Source organism: Canis lupus, chromosome 26 (assembly GCF_011100685.1).
Source record: "Canis lupus familiaris isolate Mischka breed German Shepherd chromosome 26, alternate assembly UU_Cfam_GSD_1.0, whole genome shotgun sequence".
Classification (NCBI taxonomy): Eukaryota; Metazoa; Chordata; class Mammalia; order Carnivora; family Canidae; genus Canis; species Canis lupus.
This window is the reverse complement of record NC_049247.1, coordinates 30,763,636-30,772,259: the sequence shown is the minus strand read 5'-3', so window position 1 is coordinate 30,772,259 and position 8,624 is coordinate 30,763,636.

Here is an 8,624-nt window from a genome sequence, read left to right as displayed (position 1 = left end):
TTAGTCTGCTAGAACTCACCATGCAGGTCTGGGGCTTGGGAGAGAGGCAGAAAGGATCTGGGAGCTGTCAGATTATAGGTGGTGATACAAGCCAAGCAGGTGAAGGAGACTGTCACCAGGAGAGTGAGTGGGTGGAAACATAGACACTAGGGGCCAGAAGCCTTGAGAAGAAACCAGCTCAAAAGGGGAAAAGAAGAGTGATAAGAAAGCAGAGGCAGAGTTCCAAGGAGGGAGTGATCAGTGTCCTCAAATACAGTAGGGGAAGGACATTAAGGCAGAAAGGTGGTTTCCTGTTTTTTGTTGTTGTTTTTTTTTTTTTAATATATTTTTTAAGTCTTTATTTATTCATAGAGATGCAGAGAGAGAGAGAGAGGCAGAGACATAGGCAGAGGGAGAAGCAGGCTCCATGCAGGGAGCCCGATGTGGGACTCGATCCCAGGACTCCACGATCATGCCCTGGGCCGCAGGCGGCGCTAAACCGCTGCGCCACCGGGGTTTTAAGATTGTATTTATTTATTCACGAGAGAGAGAGAGAGAGAGAGAGAGAGAGAGAGGCGAAGACACAGGCAGAGGGAGAAGCAGGCTGCCTCCGGGGAGCCTGATGTGGGACTCGATCCTGGGTCTCCAGGATCATGACCTGAGCTGAATGCAGACGCTCAACCACTGAGCCACCCAGGCACCCCAGAAAGGTAGTTTCAATGGAGGCTTGGGTGGAACCCAGATTAGAAGGGCTACAAAGTGCAGAGGCAGCAAAGGGGGAGATTATGCTCTTATTTAAACTAGGAAGGGGGTAGAGGACAGGACCATGAGACATTCTGGACATTATGTGAAGGCCCAGGAGAAAGAGCAGGTAAAGAGAAAGTTCACCCAGAGACCCAGGAAGAGACACGTCTTCCCAGAAAAAGAAGGGAAGAAAGAATGGGACACAGAGACTATTGGTGTGCTCGGGCTGCCATTAACAAAGTGCCATAAAGGGGATCCCTGGGTGGCTCAGCGGTTTAGCGCCTGCCTTTGGCCCAGGGCGCGATCCTGGAGTCCCGGGATCGAGTCCCACGTCGGGCTCCCGGCATGGAGCCTGTTTCTCCCTCCTCCTGTGTCTCTGCCTCTCTCTCTCTGTCTCTGTCTATGATAAATAAATAAATCTTTAAAAAAAAAAACACACACACACACAAAGTGCCATAAATTGGTGGCATAAGCAACAGAGAAATGTATTGTCTCAGACCTGGAAGCTAGAAGTTCAAAATCAGGGTGTTGACAGGGTCGATTTCTTCAAGGAGGAAACGGTCTCTCCTTCGCTTATAGATGGCTATCTTCATGCTCACGTGATGTTCTCCTTGTATCTCCACATCATCTTCCCTCTGTCCACCACTTCATGTCCAAATTAATCCTCCCCTTTTTTTTTAAGATTTTTTATTTATTTGAAAGAGAGCATGAGCAGGGGAGGGGCAGAGGGAGAAGGAGAAGCTGCCACCCTGCTGAGCAAGGAGCCCAATACGGACTCAATCCCAGGCCCCCAGGATCATGAGCTGAGCAGAAGGCAGACATTTAACTGACCGAGCCACCCAGGCACCTTTAGATCCTTTTTTGGAAGGACTTGGGCCAACCCTAATGACTTCTGTAAAGGTCCTATCTCCAAATAATGTCACATTCTTAGTTACTGTGGGTTGGGACTTTAGTATATTAATTGAGGTGTAGAAATGGGCCCTGGGAGGGAGCTGACATCTGACCACCTTTTCCATGGGAACTGAACTAGAGGATGGAAGGGGTAGATTATCAAGAGAAGGACTGTCAAAGACCCAGCTGAGCAGAAGGACCCTGGCAATTAACACATTTTGTGGATATAAAACAAAACCAAAAAACCAGAGTGGTGGAGTTTCTAGCCTGGAGCTACTGGTAGGTTATGTGGCTGCTTGGAGACAGGCAGGGGAGGCTCTCCGCAATGCTGCTAGGGTTTAAGAGCAGGCCTCCCAGAGCCAGCTGGCAGAGGGACAAGTCAGAACTCTGGCCTGAGGCCTAAGGCAAGGGTCCAGTTCCTTGAGCAGGGTCACAAGGCAGGAGTCTGGGTACTAGGACTGGAGCTCAGATCAGAGGAATACTGGAAGTAACAATGATTTGATGTTGATCTTTCCAGTTTAAATTCTCCCAGAAGAATGATCCAAAGCTTAGGCAGGACTCAACTCGAAAGCAGGCTAACAGCAGGGAGCTAAGCAAATTACAGATCTGCTTACCTGTCAGAGGTCCCCAAGGCCAGACACAAACCTTTGAGACCAACAGCGCCTCAGGCCAGTTATAAATTAACTCAAAATCTAAGTTCTGCTGTGGGTTGATTCAACCTTTTTTTTTTTTTATGTGTGGTTTTTTTTAAGTCTGTTTTCAGAGATAGGCTAATGCTGACCATGTCATGCCACCACTTAAAAAACCCTCTGTTGGCTCCCATTGTGGTTATGACGGAAGTGTCCTTTAGGGAAGCCAGTTGGCCAACTGAGGCAGCACATGACAAACCTCCATGGCACCAAATACAGTGGCCCCTGAGTCCATAGCCGAGAAGTGGCTCCCTTCCTGCAAATGCTTACCAAAATCACAAAGAATTTTAAAATGAGAAGGAAGTCTATAATTACTCATTCACAAGAAATATAATCATCAAACAATTTAAGCTAGAATGTAAGTTCTCTGAAGATAGTACTCTAGAGCATCGTGCCTGGCACAGAGTAGGTACTCACTACGTTCTTATTAAGTGGATGGTTTAAAAAAAAAAAAAAAAGAAGGAAGAAAGGAAGGAATATAGGAAGAAAGGCAGGTAGAGAAAGAGCAAGAAAGTGAAATTCTGTGCTCCTGGGTGGCTCAGTGGTTAAGCGTCTACCTTCAGCTCAGGTCATGATCCTATGGGTTATGGGATTGAGTCCCGCATCAGGCTCCCTGCACGGAGCCTGCTTCTCCCTCTACCTATGTCTCTGCCTCTCTCTGTGTGTCTCTCATGAATAAATAAATAAAATGTTTAAAAAAAAAAAAAGATGGGATCCCTGGGTGGCGCAGCGGTTTGGCGCCTGCCTTCAGCCCAGGGCGCGATCCTGGAGACCCGGGATCGAATCCCACGTCGGGCTCCCAGTGCATGGAGCCTGCTTCTCTCTCTGCCTGTGTCTCTGCCTCTCTCTCTCTCTCTCTCTGTGACTATCATAAATAAATAAAAAATTTAAAAAAAAGAAAAAGTGAAATTCCTGGCCCACAAGGAGTGAAAGTACTCAACATCACTGACAGGGAAATGAAAATCAAAACCACAATGAGGTTGGTATCACCTCACGCATGTTAGAATAGGTATTAACAAAAAGACAAGAAAAAGCAGGTGTTGGCAAGGATGTGGAGAAAAAGGAACCCTTCTGCACTGTTGGTGGGAAGGTAAATTGGTGCAGCCACTATGGAAAACAGTATGGAGTTTCCTCAAAAAATTAAAAACAGGACTACCATATGATCTAGTGATTCCACTTCTGGGTAGTATCCAAAGGAAATGAAATCACTGTCTCGAAAAGATTGCTGCACCTCCATGTTCATAGCAGCATGATTTACGATAGTCAAGACATGGAAAGAACCTAAGCGTCCACTGAATGATGAATAGATAAAGAAAATATGATGTGTATATATATGAAATGGAATAGTATTCAGCCAAAAAAAAAAAAGAAGGAAATCCTGCCATTTGTATCAACATGGATAGGTGTTGAGGGCATTATGCAGAATGAAACAAATCAGACAGGGAAAGACAAATATTGTATGACCTCACTTATGCATGAAATCTAAAAAAAAACCCCACACAGACACACAGAATAGTTTAGGGGTTGTCAGAGGCAGGTGGGGGATGGGTGAAGTGAGTAAAGGTGGTCAAAAGATACAAACTTCTAGTTATAAGATAAATAAGTAAAAAAATAAAATAAAATAAGATAAATAAGTAAAAAAAAAGATAAATAAGTTCAGGGGATGTCATGTAGAGCATGGTGACTACAGTTAACAATACTGTATTGTATGTTTGAAAGTGAATCTTTAAAGTTCTCATCATAAGACAAACAACTCTGAGAGGTGATGGATGTTAATTTACTATGGTAACCATTTTGTGATACACACAGGTACGTAATCATGTTGTACACCTAAAGCTGATATAATGTTACATGTCAATTATATCTCAGTAAAACTCGGGGAAAAAAGTGAAATTCTCATCATAACTGAAAACCCCATTCTCTCTCTGTAGGAATGCTATTGAGGAATCAGGTTAAAATCTGATGAGAGCTTCTTACGTCTTCCCTAGACTGAGCACCACTAGACAGAGCCATACAGTATTCACCTGCACATCCCAATCCCACTTCCCAGATGCTCAGCACATCATGTGTGCTGAGTTTATTCATCACATAAATGTCCATTATCTCAGGATCTTAGAAAGGGCTTCTTTTTCTGAATTCCAGTAAGGAGGGATTTTAGCCACATTTGCTTGAATGGCTCCCAGGAGTCATTTTTTTTCTTCTTCCCGATGACAAAGCCACAGTCTTGTTTGATCTAAGTCAGGCATAACTTGCCCCATTCCTGCTGGTGCTTGCTTTAGAAATGGACGTGTGATCTAATGGGGCGGGGATGGGAAGGAGAAACTCTTGGAAGTTTAATTGAGGAAATGCTCTTTGCTTTTAAAAACCGACACACAGGGCAGACCCGGTGGTGCAGCGGTTTAGCGCCGCCTGCAGCCCAGGGTGTGATCCTGGAGACCCTGGATCGAGTCCCACGTCAGGCTCCCTGCATGGAACCTGCTTCTCCCTCTGCCTGTGTCTCTGCCTCTCTCTCTTTGTGTGTCTCTATGAATACATAAATAATCTTTAAAAAAATAAAAAATAAAAACCGACACACAAAAACATAGCAGTCCTTCTTCCACTAGATGTGAAGCTTGGGGTAGTTGCAGACATCTAGACACCAGTGAGAGAATGCAGCCAAAATCTGAAGGTGGTTAGGACCAAGAAATTCACAGAGAAGCAGACCCAGGAGTCTGGAAATCCTGCATCTTGAGCTGCCATACTACAGACTTTGTGTTATGGGAAATGACAAATACCCTTACTGCTTAAATTATTTTGGGTTTCTAATTTTTGCAAAGGAAAGCCCGCCTGGCTAAGATGGTTATACCATGAATCGGTGATGAGTAAACTTTTGTAAGGTCCCTGAGTCACTCTAGCATTGCAGGTATAGACCAATCGATCTAATTGCCTAACTCCAGGAAGGGTAGACTGACCTAAGTTGGACTACATTTTTTAAAAAGATTTATTTATTTATTTTAGAGAAAGAGAGAGCCCAAACATTTGAGAAGGGAGGGGGGCAGGATAAGGGGAGAGGGAGACAACCCGACTTCCCACTCATGCTCCATCCCATGACCCTGAAATCGTGACCTGAGGCAAATCAAGAGTCAGACATTTACCTGGGCCACCCAGACGCCCTGAGTTGTGGCTACTTCTTGAACAGGCTTTTTTTTTTTTTTTTTTTAATTTATTTTTGTTTATTTATGATAGTCATACAGAGAGAGAGAGAGGCAGAGACACAGGCAGAGGGAGAAGCAGGCTCCATGCACCGGGAGCCCGACGTGGGATTCGATCCCGGGTCTCCAGGATCGCGCCCTGGGCCAAAGGCAGGCGCCAAACCGCTGCGCCACCCAGGGATCCCTTTGAACAGGCTTTGCATGAGAAATGGAGTGAGAGGATCCTAGATGATCTGGGAGTTTAAACAAAAACAAAGTCAGGGCATCTGGGTAGCCCAGTTGGCTGAGTGTTGAACTCTTGATTTTGGCTCAGATCATGATCTCATGGTCATGGGATCGGGCTCTTCGTCAGGCTCCATGCTCAGACCAGAGTCTACTTATCCCTCTCTCTCTCTCCTCCTCCCCACTGCTCCAGAGAGCATGCTGTCTCTCCCTCTCTCTTTCTCTCTCTCTCTCTAATATAGATAGATAGATAGATAGATAGATAGATAGATAGATAGATAGAGATACAATCTTTATTTTTTTTAAGATTTTATTTATTTATTCAGGAGAGACACAGAGAGAGAGAAAGAGAGAGAGAGGCAGAGACACAGGCAGAGGGAGAAGCAGGCTCCATGCAGGGAGCCCAACCTGGGACTCGATCCCAGGACTCCAGGATCACACCCTGGGCCGAAGGCAGGCGCCAAACCGCTGAGCCACCCAAGGATCCCTTTTCTTTTTTTCCAGATACAATCTTTAAAAAAAAAAAAAAAAGTCTTCATTTTCAGAAGTAAAAATGTTCAAAGGAGCCGCTATTATGAAGGGTAGGAAACTAAAATGTGGCAACAGGCATCGACACAGGAAAAGAAGTATTCATGATTTTATAACAGCTTTCAGATTTTAGTCTTGTATTAAAGAGAGGGGATTTGGGATTGAAGTCTTCTGCCTACATTATTAAAAGGAGATTTTATCTTTATAGAGATGAGAGTACAGTGAAGAACAGTTATAAGCTACTTCCTCCCTCAGGGGCACTTAGGTGGCTCAGTTGGTTAGGCATCCAACTCTTGGTTTAGGCTCAGGTCATGATCTCTGAGTTATGAGATCATTCTTCACACTTAGGACGGAGTCTGCTTGAGATTTGCTCTCTCCCTCTTGCCCCTCCCCCATACACTTGCACATTCTCTCTCAAATACATTAAAAAAAAAAAAACTTACAAAAAAAAGATACTTTGTCCCTCAAATAGAGATGGTTGATGCAAGACTCATAACATGTAAACACTAAGCCTTGTATTTAGGCAAAGATTTCTAGTTCTGGCCCCAACTGTTGCAGAATGACCATCCTGCCTCCTGTGATGGTATGTAAGTTATATAGCATGAATGCTATGGTTATTCATTGAAAGTTATTCTATTTTTTAAAGATTTTATTTATTCACAAGAGACACACACACACATACACACACACAGAGAGAGAGAGAGAGAGAGAGGCAGAGACACAGGCAGAGGGAGAAGCAGGCTCCATGCAGGGAGCCTGATGTGGGACATGATCCCGGGTCTCCGGGATCACGCCCTGGGCCAAAGGCAGTCGCTAAATTGCTGAGCCACCCAGGAATCCCTGAAAGTTATTTTACAATGAGAATCAAACTATTATTACTGAAAAGGTGGGATCTCGGCTATAGGTCAAGTTTTCACAGGGTCAGTCACCACTGTCTTACTAATCATGGAAAGAAAAAGATGTTTCTCTCAGATGGAAAAGAGAAACTGAGTAGGAAGGACCCAGGTTGTATAGTAGGATTAGCTAGCTTGGTGTGTTTTTTTTTTAATGATTTTATATTTATTCATTTGAAACAGAGAGAGCACAAGCAAGGGGAGAAGCAGAAGGAGAAGGAGAAGCAGACTTCCCACTGAGCTGGGAACCTGACTCAGGGCTCCATCCCAGGACCCTGAAATCATGACCCAAGTCAAAGGTAGACACTTAACCGACTGAGCCACCCAGGCACCCTAGATAGGAGTTTTAAAAACTACTGACGATGGTTATTAAATATATGAAAAAATGCACAACTTCACTCCTAATAGGAGAAATGAAAAATAAAACTACTCTGAACATTTTTTTTCACCTATAAGATTGGCAAAGATCTAAAAGTTGAACATGTAATTTCACCAATGTCCAGTTCTCCTCTACTCCTGAGGATCTAGGGGATACAATTCCCTGGTCCCTCTTCATTGAGGCTTGGCATACAAATTCTGAGCCATAATTCTGTGAGCAGAGTTAACATACTTCCTCTGGGCTGAAGCATTTAATAGCTGGTGTTCTTAAATGAAAGAGACTCTCCAGGGGAACCTGGGTGGCTCAGTGGTTCAGCATCTGCCTTTGGCTCGAGTGGTGATCCTGGGGTCCTGGGATTTTTTTTTTTTTAAGATTTTATTTATTTATTCATGACAGACACAGAGAGAGGAGAGACACAGGCAGAGGGAAAAGCAGGCTCCATGCAAGAAGCCCAATGTGGGACTCGATCCCAGGACTCAGGGATCATGGCCTGAGCCAAAGGCAGATATTCAACCACTGAGCCACCCAGGCGTCCCTGGGGAGTGGGGGGGGGGGTGTGGTCCGGGGATTGAGTCCTGTATTGGGCTATTCACAGGGAGCCTGCTTCTCCCTCTGCCTGTGTCTCTGCCTTTCTCTCTCTCTCTCTTTCTCTCTGTCTTAGACTAAGACACCTGCAGTACATATGTAATTATATACATACAAAGTTATACTTTGAGGCACTGTTTATAACAAGCATTTGGGAATGATAGGAATATCTGCCTACAGAGATAGATTAAATAAACTGCTATGTCTCCATAGTGGAATAGTATACAAATGTAAAAACAAACAACAAAGAAGGTCTCTACATACTGATATGGAAATGTTTCCCAGATACATTATTAGATTTTTAAAAGCCAGCTGCAGAAGAGTGGATATAATGTAAGAAAGTGAAGATAATTTTTTTAAAAAGTAGGCTCCACACCGAAGTACCTGCATGGTTCAGTTGGTTAGGCCTCTGCCTTTGGCTCGGGTCGCGGTCTCAGGGTCCTGGGATTGAGCCCCACATTGGGCTCCCTGCTTGGTTAGGGGGGGGTCTGCTTTTCCCTCTCCCTCTGCTCTCCCCTTGCTT